We start from the raw sequence: 16,831 nt of genomic DNA, 5'->3' as shown, positions 1-16,831 counted from the left end.
GTATGTAACTACAGGCACTGACAATAGTCTTGTCGCTTGTGTACAAATTGACCTGAAGTGCCGCTAAAATATATTTCTAATCAAGATTTATTTACAAGAAATGGCTCATTTTAATCCCACACGCTTGTGTATAGTTTTCATGCAAAAGAACTGTCAAAGTATTCTAATATTCACAGCTTGGTAAAGCCCATTGACTCAATTTTTCCAAAGACATACAGTGGTGTGAAAAAGTGTTTGCCCCCTTCCTCATTTCCTGTTCCTTTGCATGTTTTGCCACTAAGTGTTTCGGAACATCAAACCAATTTAACACAAGTCAAGGACAACAAAGTAAACACAAAATGCAATTTGTAAATGAAGGTGTTTATTTTAAGGTGAAAAAAAATCCAAACATCATGGCTGTGTGAAATGATTGCCCCCTAAACCTAATAACTGTTGGGCCACCCTAGCAGCAACAACTGCAACCAAGCGTTTGCGATAACGTGCAATGGGCTTTTACAGCGTCCTGGAGGAATTTTGGCCACTCATCTTTGCAGAATTGTCCTAATTCAGTTACATAGAGGGTTTTCGAGCATGAACGGCCTTTTAAAAGTCATACCACAACATCTCAATAGGATTCAGGTCAGGACTTTGGCTGCCACTCCAAAGTCTTCATTTTTGTTTTTCTTCAGCCATTCGGTGGTGGACTTGCTGGTGTGTTTAGGATCATTGTCCTGCTGCGAACCCAAGTTCGTTTCAGCTTGAGTACACGAACAGATGGTCGGACATCTCCTTCAGGATCTCTTAGTAGACAGCAGATTCATAGTTCCTTTATCACGGCAAGTCTTCCAGGTCCTGAAGCAGCAAAACAGCCCCAGACCATCACACTACCACCACCATATTTTACTGTTGGTATAATGTCTTTTATGAAATGCAGTTTCCTTCTACCAGATTATCTGGACACACACCTTCCAAAGAGTTCCACTTTGGTCATCGCGTCCACAGAATGTTGTCCCAAAAGTCTTGAGGATCATCAAGATGTGTTTGTGGAGAAATTGAGACAAGCTTTGATGTTTCTTTGCTCAGCATGTTTTTCTCCTTGGAACTCTGCCATGCAGGCCATTTTTGCCCAGTCTTTTCCTGATGGTGGAGGCATGAACGCTGACCTTAACTGAGGCAAGTGAGGCTGCAGTTCTTTGACCGTTGTTGTAGGGTCTTTTGTGACCTCTTGGATGAGTCGTCGCTGCGCTCTGGGGTATTTTTGGGCGTCCGCCACTCCTGGGAAGGTTCACCACTGTTCCATGTCTTCGCCTTTGTGGATATGGCTCTCACTGTGGTTCGCTGGATTCCAAAGCTTTGGAAATGGCTTTATAACCCTTTCCAGACTGATAGATCTCAATTACTTTCTTTCTCAATTGTTCCTGAATTTCTTGTTCTCGGCATGATAGCTTTTAAGGATCTTCTGGTGGACCTTACTGTTCAAGCAGCTCCTATTTAAGTGATGCCTTGTTTGTGAACAGTGTGGCAATAATCAGGCTTGGTGTGGCTAGAGAAATTGAACTCAGTGTGTGGCAACCCAGTTATACTATGTTTTAAACAGGGGGGCAATCACTTTTTCACACAGGGCCATGTGGTTGTATTTTTTTTCACCTTTAATAATAACACCTTCATTTACAAATTGCATTTTGTGTTCTTGTGTTGTCCTTGACTATTGTTTAATTTGGTTTGATGTTCCGAAACACTTAAGTGTGACAAACATGCAAAGGAACAGGAAATGAGGAAGGGGGCAAACACTTTTTCACACCACTGTATGTCTTTGGAAAAATTGAGTCAATGGGCTTTACCAAGCTGTGAATATTAGAATACTTTTTGACAGTTTCTTTTTGCACTGAAACATATTACAAAAGCTGTTGGGATTAAAATGAGCCATTTCTTGTAAATAAATCTTGATTAGAAATATATTTTAGTGGCACTTCAGGTCAATTTGTACACAAGCGACAAGACTTTTGTCAGTGCCTGTAGTTACATACAAATGAATTGCTCCAAATAAAGGCAATTTAAAACCTAGCAACCATATTGTCAGTTTTGGCAACCAAAAGGTGATACATAGTTGCTAAGCTGGCAACCACTTAAAAAAGTAAACGTTAAGCCCTGTAGTGGTAAGGCCATTTCTAGACAGACATTGGCACTATGTGCAAAACCCAGCCAGCCTTGTTTCAATGAGACCACTGCATTGGCAAAAATACCCCAAAAATGATACAGAAGAGGCAATATTTCTGTTAAATCCATCAACTACTCTTTCAGTGAGCCACGTGGGGTCATCAGCTTGGCTGTCGTGTTTTATTCTTATTTAAAACAGGTTTGCGGATGACCTCAAATACCAAGAAATCTTAGCTACATCTTATATTCCCAAAAGAGGCCAATTTCTTCATACTTCCATCTCCACTTCAAAGTTCCTCAAGGCGAAGAAGATCAAGATGCTCCAGGATTGGCCGGCCCAGTCACCGACATGAACATCTTGAGCATATGTGGGTAGGATGAAAGAGGAAGCATGGAAGACCAAACCAAAGAATTTGTGAACTCTGGGAGGCATGCAAGACTGCTTCCTAGCTATTCCTGATGATTTCATCAAACATTGTATGAATCCTTGCCAAACCGCATGGATCAGCCCTTCAACTCATGGAAGTCACACAGATATTAATTTTATCTCCAAGCACCACTATTTAATTTGCTGACATATTTAGAGTATTTGAGTAATTTGTTCAATTTACACACATATATATATATATATATATATATATATATATATATATATATATTATATATATTAACATACACACACACACACACACCCCACATATTAACATATTATATACACACCACACACATATATATATACTAATTAATAATATATAATATATTTAAGTAAATGAACAAATTTACTACAAATACTAAAATATGTCAGCAAATTAATAGTGGTGCTGTGAGATTCAAATTTATATCTGTGTGATATTATATATACACACACACCACACACACCAACACACACACACCACCCACACAACAAAACTTTTGTCTTGCCAAAATTTGACCTTTCTGTCTTGTTTAAATAATAAATCTTTTTTTAGTGAAACTAATTTATTTCAGTGCATTGAACATTATTTGGGAGGGTTTTAGCTTTTTATATGAGCCATTTCTTACACCAATGGATTAATTAAAAGTCAGGTTAATAGCAGGTGTTCCTACAAAATAGAAAAGCGACAAGACTTTTGTCAGGGACTGTAGACCACACATGTTAACAAAACAATGAGATAATGGCTTGCAATATAATTTCCCATCCCTCTCAAATAGGGGAGCAAAGGATCACAAAACTCACGGTTCAGAGTTTTAAATTACACAATCTTTATTCCTTCCCGGTTTTGTTTTTCTAACAGTAGTGCTAGTTTGTCTCTTTTAGCGCATAGCTTTAGCGCAGACAGTTGTCTCACTGTATGTCTCACTGTAGGAATCCTTTACAGTGAAATAGTCACATTACAATGTTTAGTTGTCTGCATTTTAACAGTGTTTAATCCAGCTACTAGCGAACGTCACCTGCTGCCAAGTGAAACGTGTTATTAGTGTTTACTAGCGTGAAATGCAGCGATGTTTGTTGTCTGTACCATCTGTTTCATGAGCAATGCAGGTAGCACAGTATTGAGGACACATTTACGTAGCACAGTATTGAGGACACATTAACGAAGCACAGTATTGAGGACACATTTAGGTAACACAGTACTGAGGCACCAAAATCCACGTTGCTATTCAGTCTGGTGGATACCGGGCACTGGTGCCATGTTAACGTTAACTCAATCTGGTTGCCAAGCCTAGGGTTACATCTGGGCAACAGTAATTGCCAAGCCTTGCACTGGTTTATTATAAAATGTTACCTTATGTTAATGTGGCCTGAGGGTGGAATCAAAAGATAGGCCATGTCACCTAAAATCAAACATTTGTTAATGTTTTAAATTGTGTTTTGGCAAGATTTCAGAAGTTTGGCCTTGCAAAATAATTCAATGTGGCTTTTTTGATATTACGATGTTTATGTATGGAAAAACTCAGTCATGAACTTGGTGGTAACCCACCTAAACTGTCTTTACTCTTCCTCTCTCCTTGGAACTGACACCACCCCTCCCCCTCCTTAACTATGATCCCGGCTTCGTATCCCCCCCCCCCCCCCCCCCCCCCCCCCCCCCCCCCCCCCCCCCCCCCCCCCTTTCTCCCCAAGGGAGACAAGAAAGCCCACAACAGCATTTATCAATGCATGCTTGCACTCTTCCGTCTAAAGATTGTTTTATGCTTAAGTCTGCATACAGTATTTCAATATGACTTGGTTCAAATTAACTCAGGCAAGAAAACCACACTGGAGCTTTCCCTGTACAAGAAAAATGCACGTTCACCACATTCATAACAGATTCATAACAGATTCAACTACACTGACTCACGCTGAAGGCTGCTGCTGTTTGCTGCAAGGCTACCTTGCTTTGATGTGGGAGCCGCATGGAGTTAAATGATCTCAAGTAGGTACGAGAAAGACTAGGCCAGAACCACACTCCATAGGCATCTGTGTGTTTGTTGGTGTGTACAGTATTTAAAAAGGGCACAGAGTATTACGAGAAGAAGGGGGGAAAAAAATTGTTGTTTCATTGACTGCAATACCTAGAAACGTGAAAGCAGTTGATCGCAGGGACAGACTAAGGACTGGGAAAATGTAAAAAGGAACAGAGTGAAGAAAAAAAAAAAAAAATTCATCCATCTTTGTCCACTTATCCAGTATTAAGTCAAAGAATGAATAAATGGAAAGAATCAAATACAGGTAGGAGTGGATATTTAAGAAATGAATAAAACATGTAGTTCCGTAAAAAAAAAAAAAAAAAAAAAAAAAATTCTACTTTCATCCCCCATAAAGGAAATGAATGACTTTACAATGTGCAGATCGAAAAGTCTAGTCAGCAAGGTAGTGGGCCAGTCAATAATAGACCCATTTGTCCAAATGACTTCCTGCTCCTCAGACAAAGACACGCCCTATAGCTGCGAATGAGTAGCAGTTTGCCGTCTCCATGTCTCCGTTTACCCAGTAAAAGAATCTGTTAGCAACCACGTGTTAAAAACAGGAGCCAAAGCTAACCTTCTCTGAGAGTCCAGTTCTTTCTTGTGTCCACAAACACAGGACCGCAATCCAAACACCAAAGACATAAAAAGGTAAACCTGCCACCGTGGTAATGTCTCCCAAGTGTTGGAGAAAAGACAGAAATCTTTTCATGGTGAAGATGTGATCAGCAAGTAAACTAAGCAAAATTTTTCTCTTTGCAAGCCCAAAATAGTCATAGCTTGTTGAAATGTACATTCACATACGGCAAATTTTTTTATTTAACACCTCAACACTGGGGTGGCTTTGTTGCCAAGTACTTTCTCCCATACCACACATTAAGGTCCTTCTGTGAGGAGTGTGCTCCACTTTTGTTTCTGATGATTTTTTCAGACTACTCAAGTTTCCCACTTGTACTTCCCACAGTACAATGACATGCAGGTGAATTGAATAGGAAATTAAATAGCTGATAGCTGTTGCTTGTCTGTGTGTTAGCCTTATGTTTATTTTGTGCTGCAGCCAATGTTGACAGGATTAGGCAGGTAAAGATGGATATGACGCATGGTGCATCCAAATTATAATTACAGTGTTTCCTTTAGGATTTTTTTTAGTAGTGGGGCAGGTCTGTCCGAACAACATTATCGGGGTGCATTATGTCAGCAGTATAACTTACAAGGCAACCGCAACATTGTGTCCTTGTGCCCCATTTCTTACACCGTGGTGGCAGAAATTTGCCATGTGGCAAAATAAACACACACATACACATAATACACAGCGGACAGCCCTATCGGATAGCTGTTAGAATTCATATTATGGCAAGAACCAATCAGCTAAGTATAGAGAAACGAGTGGCCATCATTACTTTAAGAAATGAAGGTCAGTCGGTCCGGAAAATAACAAAAACTTTGAATGTGTCCCCATGTGCAGACGCAAAAACCATCAAGCGCTACAACAAAACTGGCTCACATGAAGACCGCCCCAGGAAAGGAAGACCAAGAGTCACCTCTGCTGCTGAGGATAAGTTCATCTGAGTCACCAGCCTCAGAAATCGCAAGTTAACAGCAGCTCAGATTAGAGACCAGATGAATACCACACAGAGTTCTAGCAGCAGACACATCTCTAGAACAACTGTTAAGAGGAGACTGCATGAATCAGGCCTTGATGGTCAAATAGCAGCTAGGAAACCACTGCTAAGGAGAGGCAACCAGCAGAAGAGACTTGTTTGGGCCAAGAAACACAAGGAATGGACATCAGACCAGTGGAAATCTGGGCTTTGGTCTGATGAGTCCAAATTTGAGATCTTTGGTTCCAACCGCCGTGTCTTTGTGCGACGCAGAAAAGGTGACCGGATGGATTCTACATGGCTAGTTCCAGCCGTGAAGCATAGAGGAAGAGGTGTGATGGTGTGGGGGTGCTTTGCTGGCGACACTGTAGCCAGACCCCTCCTTCAGTGCACTTTGGAGGAGGGTCTGGCAAAGTGCATTGCGCAGCACTTTTGAAAGCACAACATGCCCTAGTCTTGATTGATTTGCCTAAAACACAAAACGCCTCATTCATCCTGGTGTCTGGACTTATGTGAGTAAAGTCAGAACTATAGCGCTAAAGTTATGATGTTTCCTGTAATTTCCGATGCTTTGCCTATATATAGTTTTAGTAAAGACTTGATTCTGTAGATGTAATTTTCACACAAACTGAAATACATGGGTCAGTGGCACCCGTGTCATGCTGCATTGTTATTCTGAGTTGTACTGTAGCAATTAGGTTAGTGACATAGGCCTCCAAAGGATGAAACTTTATCCAAAACTTAGCCAGTGGTTCATATCAGCTGCGTTTGAGTTAGAGCCTGTTGCAATATTTAGCAGCAGCCTTGGATCAGTTTCCCTGTTCCTACAGGTAAACCCAAACCAGTCTGATCAGGTTTCCACAGCTGGGTGGGAGAATGTGAGGTAGATCAGTCTTCACATCAACCACTTCCCATCACTGCTGAAGAAGTATTCAGATCCTGTACTTATGTTAAAAGCATAAAGTGCATTATGGTCAAAGTAATCCATTACAAGACCTGCATTCATAACATACCTACAAGTACAAAAATAGTAGCAGTACAAAATTCTTTTAACAAAAAGAAAAAGCACTTTGTCACAGGAGACATTATGCTGCAATACAATCAGATTTGATATGTCATATTGTTAATGATGAATCAATGTGTAAGTACTAGAGGGGAAGTTAGTTTGATCTGCTTTATATACAGTTAGGTAGTGTGGGGGGGTTCTAACCAACAGTTAACTGTAGGGTCATGAGACGATTAATGGGAGAGGAAAAAAAACAAAAAAAACATGCCGCTATACAAATCTATTATTTCTTTCTGACTTTCTGATGTCTTTTTGTGAACTACTGGATAATGTGAACAGTTATTTAAATGAAATCATCTGAATAGTCTAAAAAGTACATGAATCTTGGGTGGAACTAATAACTAAGACATCAAAAACATGACAAGGGATCCCAATAGTTTTCTTGCAAGCATTCACAAGCCAAAAAGGTTGTTAAGGCACTTAAAGAGCAACTACCATTTTCTTCAACCTAGACCTTATTTTCCTAGGTTTTTGTGTATCTTTAACATTGGTCCAGTATTAAACAAGGTGGCTGCAGTCGGAAAAACAAGCTACTCAAGCTCCAAAAATGGATTTTATATTAATTCTTTTCTACAGGTATGTCTGTTTTTTTCTTATTTCCATTTGGAAAGTTCAACGCAAAAAGACCAAAAAGTGAGAAATACAAAACTTAAATACAATACTCAAATACACAAAACTTGAAATAACTATTTACTTACATATATAGAAATCATAAATTGTTCAGGGTGTACTATGCATTATAACAGTTCCTGTTTATGATAAAACAGAGAAACCAGCACAGGATGAGAATCCCAATGCATCCTTGCCTCCTTATTGACTAAAAAGGTAGGAGGGTCTCATAACATGGAATTGTAACTGGTTCTGTGCCACATCGCTTCAGAGGCATCCTTGGCATACAGTCAGTCGATCTCTGCCTCCCAGGAACGGATTGGCTCATGAGGTGTTGTTTGATTTGTAACATTTGCATGGATGCCCTCATTGGACATTAGAAGTCTCACGTGAGAAGTCAGACCCGTTTGAAAAGCCAGGACGTGAAATAGCGTTTGTCTTTTGGTCTCGTAACTTCAAGATTGTGAGGCAAACAGCTAGTTATGAATGGCTTGGAAATTCCATTTCCTTGTTGTACGAGTCTTGGCGGCTTTTTGGGACAATATCACCAATGTGGATAAAGGGAGAATGAAAAGGTATGAATGCAAACACGACTCAACACTAGTTGCGCCTTCTTTGTCAGTGTCATGGCATCTTTATCACAGTTGTATAAGTGCTATAACACATCTTATGATTTGTGTGTAGGCTTAATCATGAGAGGCTAAGCTTTCAATCGATATGTCGCATGACCGTACATTTTGAAGATTTAATACTGTAAAGTTATAACAAAATTTATGACTGGTGGTAACGGCGCCGCCTCAGCAACTACATGTAAACCTCCGAGACCTGTTTAACCAAAAAACAGCTCTGAAGTCGCTAACACTAAACCCACCAGACTCCATATAACAAAAAGGTCGACCTCCTTAGAAATCCTTAACATAATATTGTCAGACATTTAGAATATTAATCTGAGCCTGTCAGTGGCAAAACAAGCACTTTTGCGAAGGTAAATACAAACTGGACAAATGCCCTTTTAACTTACATCGTAGCTTGTTTCGCCGCTGCTGACTGCAGCGATCTTGCCTAAAACTAGACCAATTTCAAAATTTGTTGTTCCATCAGTCACTTAGACACAAAAACATAGGAAAATCGGTTCCAACTTGAAGAAGAAGAAAAAAAAAACGGTAGTTACCCTTTGAAGTAGTATAAAATGGAAATACTCAAGTAGAAAAATTACAAACTTGTACTTAAGTACAGTACTTTATTAAATGTACTTTCCACCACCGGCACGTGCTGAGGTCACAGTCATCCTTTCATCACCACCAATATCATTAAACACAATGCATGGCTTTGACCAGCTCTGGGGTTTGAATATAGACAGAGAAGCAGCTACAAAGACAATGAAGGCAGTGCTGAACTATGTAATGAAGCTGGAAAAGCAGACTTGATTGTAGGATGGGAAGCTAACCTCTCAATCCATCCATATGCAGGCGTCCTGAGAAAAGTGCAGCTCCAACAAGTCACAGGTCATACTATCACGCTGGTAATTTCCTGTTGAGAGAAGACAAAGGTTTGATTAGGGTGGCGCAAAGAAACACGAGAAGCAAACAAGTAAAATGCATTTAAAAAGCACTTTTCACAGACATGAGAGAAAGTGCTGAACGGGGGCATAAAACATGAAAAACAAGAAATATGAAGTGACCACGTGAGCCACATGTTTAAAAAGTACAAAACTAAGAACTGAATTTATGATGAGAACGCAATGCACAATAACAATTACACAATAGAACAAAAAGTGCAGACCAGATGCAGGTCAACCAGATTCCTGTCTAAATAGGCGTATTTATTTGACGTGAAAATAATCCACAGAAACAGGAGATTGTAAGGTCCCTAAGGCATCCCACAGTTTAGGTGCTATGGATTTAAAATCTTGACTAACGTGCGTTTTAATCTGGGTGTGTGGAAGAGAAAGTTAAATTAACATATTAGACCTAAGAGACAGTGATTACAGCAACAGCAAAAAGGTGTTTACCCAACGGTGAGGAGGCTTATTTTATTTAAAGACTTTAGTTTTGACAAATCGAACAGTTGTTTTGTTTTATCTTGTGGTTCACTAGATATTGGCCCATTTACAGCAGTTTAAAAAGAGGTATTTCTTATGTATAAGCAATAGTTGGTAGAACATTAATTTGAGGAAATGTTCTGACATGTTTTGAATTATACATAACAAGTGTCGCTGGAGCGCCTGTGGATGTCCTCTAGGACAACCTGCGTTGGGTTGGGTCCATTTTAAATTCAGGCCAATTTGAAGAAGCTCAGAATAAGAGGACAGTGACAAAGATACAAAAGAAAGGAATAAAGAAACAACAAAAGGAGAATTGGTGAGAAGAGTATTGGTGAGCCTGTGCAATCTTAAACTTTCATTACATTTTAGGACGGTTCAAAAACATTAAAAAAGGACAGGGGGTGGTGGTGTCCCCTGCCTGCCATTGGCAGTTTAAGTTGGCGATGAGGACAGGGAAATACTGCTGCATATGTAGGGTGTACAAACACGGACACAAATTTAAGAAGTCGCAAAAGGCGTGTTAGTACTAGAGTTATGACTAAAGGTCCTCAAGTAAGAACATTAATGTGAATCAAAGCAGCCCAGAGAGCCGTTTGACAGACGGGGGAGAGCACTGCTGCAGCTTCTGTGCCAACATTACTCTCTGTTGTCCAGCAATACTCTGTCTATAAAACTCCGTCTGTTACGTAAAACACTCAAAGCACTGGCTGCATTTCCATAACAAGTGAAGCTTCAGTGGAGTAGTTAATTTATCTGCTGAGTCTTCAAATGTTGACCGGCCAAACTTCGGCTAACAGAAGAGATTAGCAGCAATCAAAAAGTTTATTCATCAGGTTTTGTGTTCAATAGAAACCCAGTTATCATGTATTGATTTCTCATAGTAACATGGTGTCCTGTGTGTTTGTAAATGTGCTGAATCTATGCCATATGGACATTTGTAGATAGGTGTAGATACGGACCACACTAGGCCTGCACGATAAATCGTTATTGAAATTGCGATCTTGATTTACCCGTTTGTGATTTAATTTTTAAATGACTTAAATACTAATTTTTGTTTATAATGACTTGATTCATTTCACAAGCCAACTGCATCAAAAACGCTACTACTTTCTTCTGAGAGTTTTAAAAATAGACTGTATAATTTTAGACAATCCCAAGCGCTGCAATGCTCTCCCTTCTAGGTTCTCACAAATTCAGGGCTTCATCCTCAGCCAATGACAAAGCGCCTTTCAGTCACAGGTTTCACTCGTCGAGCGAGCCTGGTAGTTGGGAAAGCCTTCGAGGCTGCAGCATCGTCTAACCAGTGCGACGGGAAATAAAGTAAATGGATATTGATGAAAACCCAAGTACTAGTGACGAGAATCAGCCAACCACTCAAACCAAACTCGTTCCGAACAAAGGCTTGCATTCGCTGGTGTGGAAGTAGTAAGTAAGACAACGAGGGTCAGATAGAGCCTGTATCAGGGCCATATTTAGTTCAATGTATTATGTCACCATTTTTGGTAGACTACTGTTCTTAAATGGCGAGTACTTTATTTTCTTTTTTCATTGATCGCAGTGGATATGACATAAAACATAGATATTCCGATGTATAAATATGGAATTGGATTAAATAGATCGACCCCATTGCCCCAAAAGGTTCTTTTTTGTTCTTCAGACCATCACTGCTCCATTGCTGGAATGTTAATACTGTAATTTACATTATAGCAAATGTGTTAGCATTTGCTCTACTGCAATTTGTTATCCACTGATAATTAAAAGAGGACAATCAGTGCACAGTAACTGGGGTACAACTCCAATTTAGTTCAAACTTGGGAGTGCAATTTAACATGCTCCACAAGAGCAAAGAAGAGGCCAACTGAGCTGGCAGAAAATGTCACCACTCAGTGTTTGGGGATTATGGAGGACTACCGCTTTTAATGATTTGACAGTTTTAATGATGGTTAGAGGGAAGAGGGGGTGAACCATTTATCAGTAGAAGGCCCCTGGGATAACACAGCCTCAATCGTTTCTGCCTCATCTACCTTCTCTCCTTCCAGCCCTGTGTGTTTCGGTCCAAAACAGTCTCAAGCGACCAATCACATTCTACTTTCTGAGTCAGAGTTGTATATGGGCCTAGACTGGAAAATCAGAGAGACTATTAAACCGTACAATAGAGATGCATGCAGAGTGCCAATGCAGTGTGAAGATGGATAACCTTGTTTGGAGCCCTAAGGTGCTTCTTTAACCCAAAGCAACTGACTGCTGAAGAAATCATAAATAAATCCTCCCACCAAGCACAGCTACACCCTAGCCTGGACATTGCTTAAATTGTAAACCTAAAACGTCTCAACATAATGTGCAGCCCTTTGTTCAGTGGACAGCTAATAAGGCAGCAATAAGAAAAAATTGACTAAAATAAATGAAAACAATTTACCGTTTTCTTTTCTGATTCGTCTGATTTTGGGACTGCTATGGTTAAGAAAAGTTCAACTTTGCATCTGAAAAACCAATCGCCAGCTAACTTTATTCTGCGTGAAGGAAAAACAGAAATTGCTAGACTTACCTGTATAGAACTGGCTATGCTCCTTTTATTACTTTGATGAGTGCTTCATGCCTGCTCCCCATTCTCAAATAAACACACTGACCCCCCTCCTCTACTAGTACTAAGAAAAGCATGACAAATTTGCAAGGAGCACCAGTACACCTAGTTGCAAATTTGTCACGTATGTCTAAAAAGGGTCCAAAAAACGCAAGTCAATACAGCGTGGAGACAAGAAACGGTATAATCCCTTCACATATTTCTCCTACTTCAGCAGCCAATTAGCAGCATATTTAACAGTGTAACTGGCCATGCTCAAAATTGACTTGACACACACTGCATGTAGGCCACAGGATGGTTCTGAAGACATGGAGCTAAACTGAAAGACATGTTAGCAGATCAAAAGTGCCATGTCACTTCAGCAGCTGAATTAGCTCAATGTGTCATTATTGAGCTTATGGCCTCATCTACCCTTGAGGCAATGAGTCATTAGCTACAGCCAAGCAGGGTGTGCATGAACTTGGATGAAAGGGGTTGCTGTGCTCAATCATTTGACTAAGTTCTAAAACACTTAACAAAATTTGGAAAAAGGGGCAAAAAATAGACACTAGCGTGAAAAGTGTCTCATCCCTTTTAATATTGCTTTGATCTAACCTTTTCATTTCCCAACAACACAGAAACACTCAGCCTCAAAGACATTAGTTTTTCCTCCAACCTAAAAAATTTAAACAAATACAAGCATTTGCTACTTTTGTAGCATTTCTTACTTTGCAAGCACAGCTTGAACAGACTACGTGACCTACATAACCTTAAACTATTTATGAACATCAGTGGAGCAATAGGATTCCAGTAGAGCACATATGACAAGTCAATTATTCTTGTCCATGTAGTGTAGGGTTTGACCAATTATCGGGACGTTTTTCAATCCGCTCCAGTTTCACTCACCATCGAGTCCAACATAATGTCTAGCCCACAACACCATCTGATTTGCTAGATGTTATATTAATAGCCAATCAAGACTGACCCCTTGCTGTTAATAGCTAATCTTCCACACCGAAGTTGCCAAAACACACCAATCCTGTGATCTGTTTCTATAATGACAAGGCTGCAGAGTTATATCACTGCAAAGCCCGAATGAATGAATGAATTCTTTGTGGTGATAGAGTTGGCTTACAGTAACACATTACTGGACCATTAGCATTAAAAGGACTTCAGAATTGTGGAGCAATAGTTAATTGTTAATTCTTTAATTAAAATTGGTTGTGTGCATTAGCATGTTCAAGTCACATCAAATGAAGAGTACAACAAGGTGGCACAATGCAGCCATCTTGATTTCTGAATTTAAAAGAATAGGGAGCCTATCCCAGCACACACTGGATGAGAGGCAACATAGACACTGGACAGATCCTTATCTTTTACCTAATTGTTTGAAAACAAAAAAGTTAATATCCAATTCTTCGATTTACCATACAAACCTACACTTGAAAAAAAACAAAAACATACTGCAGCAAAAATGCTTTAATATATCACAAAGTGAAGCATTGTGTATATGCCTCTGCATCAGCATATTGACAGGTCTTTATTTCACCAGACAGTAAGCAACCATGTAAGACTGCATTTTTGCACCAACATAAACGCACTGCTGCGCAAAAGGTCACCTGAGGTGAGAGGAGTCACAGTCCATATATGTATGTGGACACCCTCACAATGAACCTTTGCGTTGGGTTTGAGCACACTGTTTTGCATAGACGAGGAAAAGGCAGGATGTTTGGTTTGAAACGTTTAAGAGAAAACTTTCTGCTTCCAGGTCAGATTTAAGCCTCTCTTTACAAAAGGGTGCATACAATACAGCTAGTCGCTCGCCTGACGGTTCGCCCGCACGCCTCACACTGAAAATGACTCACTCAGGCAAGAAAAAGTGGTCAGGGGTGTGTGTGTGTGTATATAAATAAAAATTAAAAATGGGGAGGAAGATACGGTGGACCCCCAACCCTGTAGGGATTCCAGGGACAGGCCCACCCAGAAGAAAATGTTGTACAATTTAAAAGTTAAATGCATTAATCTGTTGCACTTTAAAATAAGCTAAATTGAGAGGCTAGATCTATTTAGAAAGCTGAGACCTGACAGTGCCATGGATTGTTCTCAATCATCGTCTGGAAAGACCAGGTGATGTCAATCTTAAGGTTTTAAATGCCCAGACTCATCTGACCTTGCCCCAGCAATCAGCACCATGGCTTCTTCTAAGAAGTTGTCTAGAAAACAGAAACTGAAAATAGTTGACGCTCACAAAGCAGGAGAAGGCTATAAGAAGATAGCAAAGCATTTTCAGATGCCAATATTCTCTGTTCGGAATGTAATTAAGACATGGCCGTCATCAGGAACAGTGGAAAAAATAGACAGAATAGCTCGCAGGATTGTGAGAACAGCGAGTAAAAACCCATGTTTGACTGAACAATCCATCCAGAAAGACCTGGCAGACACTGGAGTTGTGGTACACCATTCCACTATAAAGAGATACTTGTACAAACATGGTCTTCATGGAAGAGTCATCAGAAGAAAACCTCTTCTACATCCTCACCACAAAAAAAAAAAAAAAAAAATCAGTGTTTGAAGTTTTCAAATGAACATATAGAAAAGCCTGATGCATTGTGGAAACAAGTTCTGTTGATGGGTTAAAATAGAACCTTTTGGCCGGAATGAGCAAAGGTACGTTTGGAGAGGAAAGGGCACAGAATTTAATGAAAAGATCCTCTGTCCAACGGTTAAGCGTGTCATTTTTTTGTTTTGTTATTTTAAAAGTGTAAATGATGGAAATAAAAACTTATATATATTATATAAATGTCTGATCTGTCATTCGATGCCTTTAAGAGATTTTTTCCATCTTTTCTTGGCTTCTTTATGCACATCAACACAAATTTTTGCTTGGGGTGCCCGAACTTTCGCACCCCATTGTAAATAATGACAATACCAACGTAGTCTGTTCCTACTCTCTAAATTACATATAGAGCATCCAATCCGTACATTTATGATTAATGTTGTTAAACAAGGACATTAAGCATTCCTTCTTTTAAAAAGTTATCACAAGGATGAAAATCCCATTCTGACGGAATGCCATTCATTCATTGTCATTAGACAGTTCTGTGAGACAACAAAGGCAAGCTGATCTGCAACCTAAGTCAAAAGCATCACTTAAACCTAAAAAAATCTATTAGACCTAATTTTTAATCTTAGTCCATTGTTCCAGAGTGCAGCAGATCAACAAAATATTGTGCTATTGAATTAAAAAGGGTTTCTATTGGAGATACCTGACAGGTCATTTGGTGAAAATAAATTTAAATACTTTGCTTGCCGGACAAAAGATAATCCTGCACACAGTCTGAAGTTGAACAGACAACTTGTCCTGGTGGACAATAAGCTATATTTTATTCTAACTCACCTACCTCCCATTTGACAAATGTTCCACCCTGAATTTTGACATTTAATGTTCCTGGGCTTTGAGAGGAACAAGTTTAACTCCCTCTTGTAGTTAAATTCCTCTGAATTCGACGCAGTGACGGAGACCGTCAGGCAGGCAGCCAGCTGTTCTCCTTGCAGCCTTTGGAACACAATGTTATAGTTTACGAAAACAGTTCACGGAACGGGTTTCTGAAAACATTATAAGCTAGAATTAGTCCATACAGTTGCTGAATTCATTCCGTCTTTATTACAGATCAACAAGGGTCAGTTTAAAAGATTTTTGTCAGATTTTGAGAGGCGTTATCCAGCGCATCATTTCCGGGTTAGCACTCGACTGCCCGCCTTCTGACCCAGCAAGTCTGGTCGGCCAAAATGAAGGCCAACGGCTCCTCTGGCTGACGACGGCACGGAACACACCAAACGGACTTGAGTCACTGGCCTTGGCATACTGTCCGACGGCCGATTATGGGGTTGGTGTGTCAGGGCCTTAATAAGAACTGAGCACAGTCGGCACTGGTTGACAACCGCACCGGGAGCAGGGGACCGCCGTCCATCCCCACGTGGGGAGAAAGCGCAGTGAGGGTTATTGGACGTAAAAGTTGCATCAAATTGGCGATGGTTGTTTAGTGCCGAGCTAGATTGGAGTGTTCACACTACTTAAAACATTTTTTTTATTTTTTTAATAATTCAGATTTGGGCCACTTTTGCCTGCAGTCTGAAAGCAGCCTACTGGTGTGATGGCCAACTGACTGTAGCTGTAAGCCCCATGTCTACGTAGGGCTGAGCAATACGGAGCAAACAAATATCAAGATATATTTTACAAAATACCTCAATATTGATACCGCAACTATATTTTGTTAACTATTGGTGCTTTAACAAAATATTTACACAATGAGATTTTTGATAAAGAATATTTCATCACTTGGTGTGTGAAGCATAGTGCTTTAATTTATATATATATATATATATAT

The 16,831-nt window shown here is 39.8% G+C and overlaps 1 protein-coding gene across 1 annotated transcript in view; it reads right to left on the bottom strand.

The window, feature by feature from the left end:
- The window catches only part of LOC116675418 (SPRY domain-containing SOCS box protein 4), a 44,616-nt gene that overhangs the window by 21,476 nt on the left and 6,309 nt on the right, over positions 1-16,831 (bottom strand). Inside the window, exon 2 of the mRNA XM_032507248.1 lies at positions 9,287-9,369. The gene's annotated coding sequence lies outside the window, so the exon portion shown is untranslated. The remainder of the gene's footprint in view (positions 1-9,286; positions 9,370-16,831) is intronic.

The sequence above is a fragment of the Etheostoma spectabile genome, chromosome 3, assembly GCF_008692095.1.
Source record: "Etheostoma spectabile isolate EspeVRDwgs_2016 chromosome 3, UIUC_Espe_1.0, whole genome shotgun sequence".
Lineage (NCBI taxonomy): Eukaryota > Metazoa > Chordata > Actinopteri > Perciformes > Percidae > Etheostoma > Etheostoma spectabile.
Note: the sequence above shows the minus strand (reverse complement) of the source record. Positions and strands in the feature narration are given on the sequence as shown.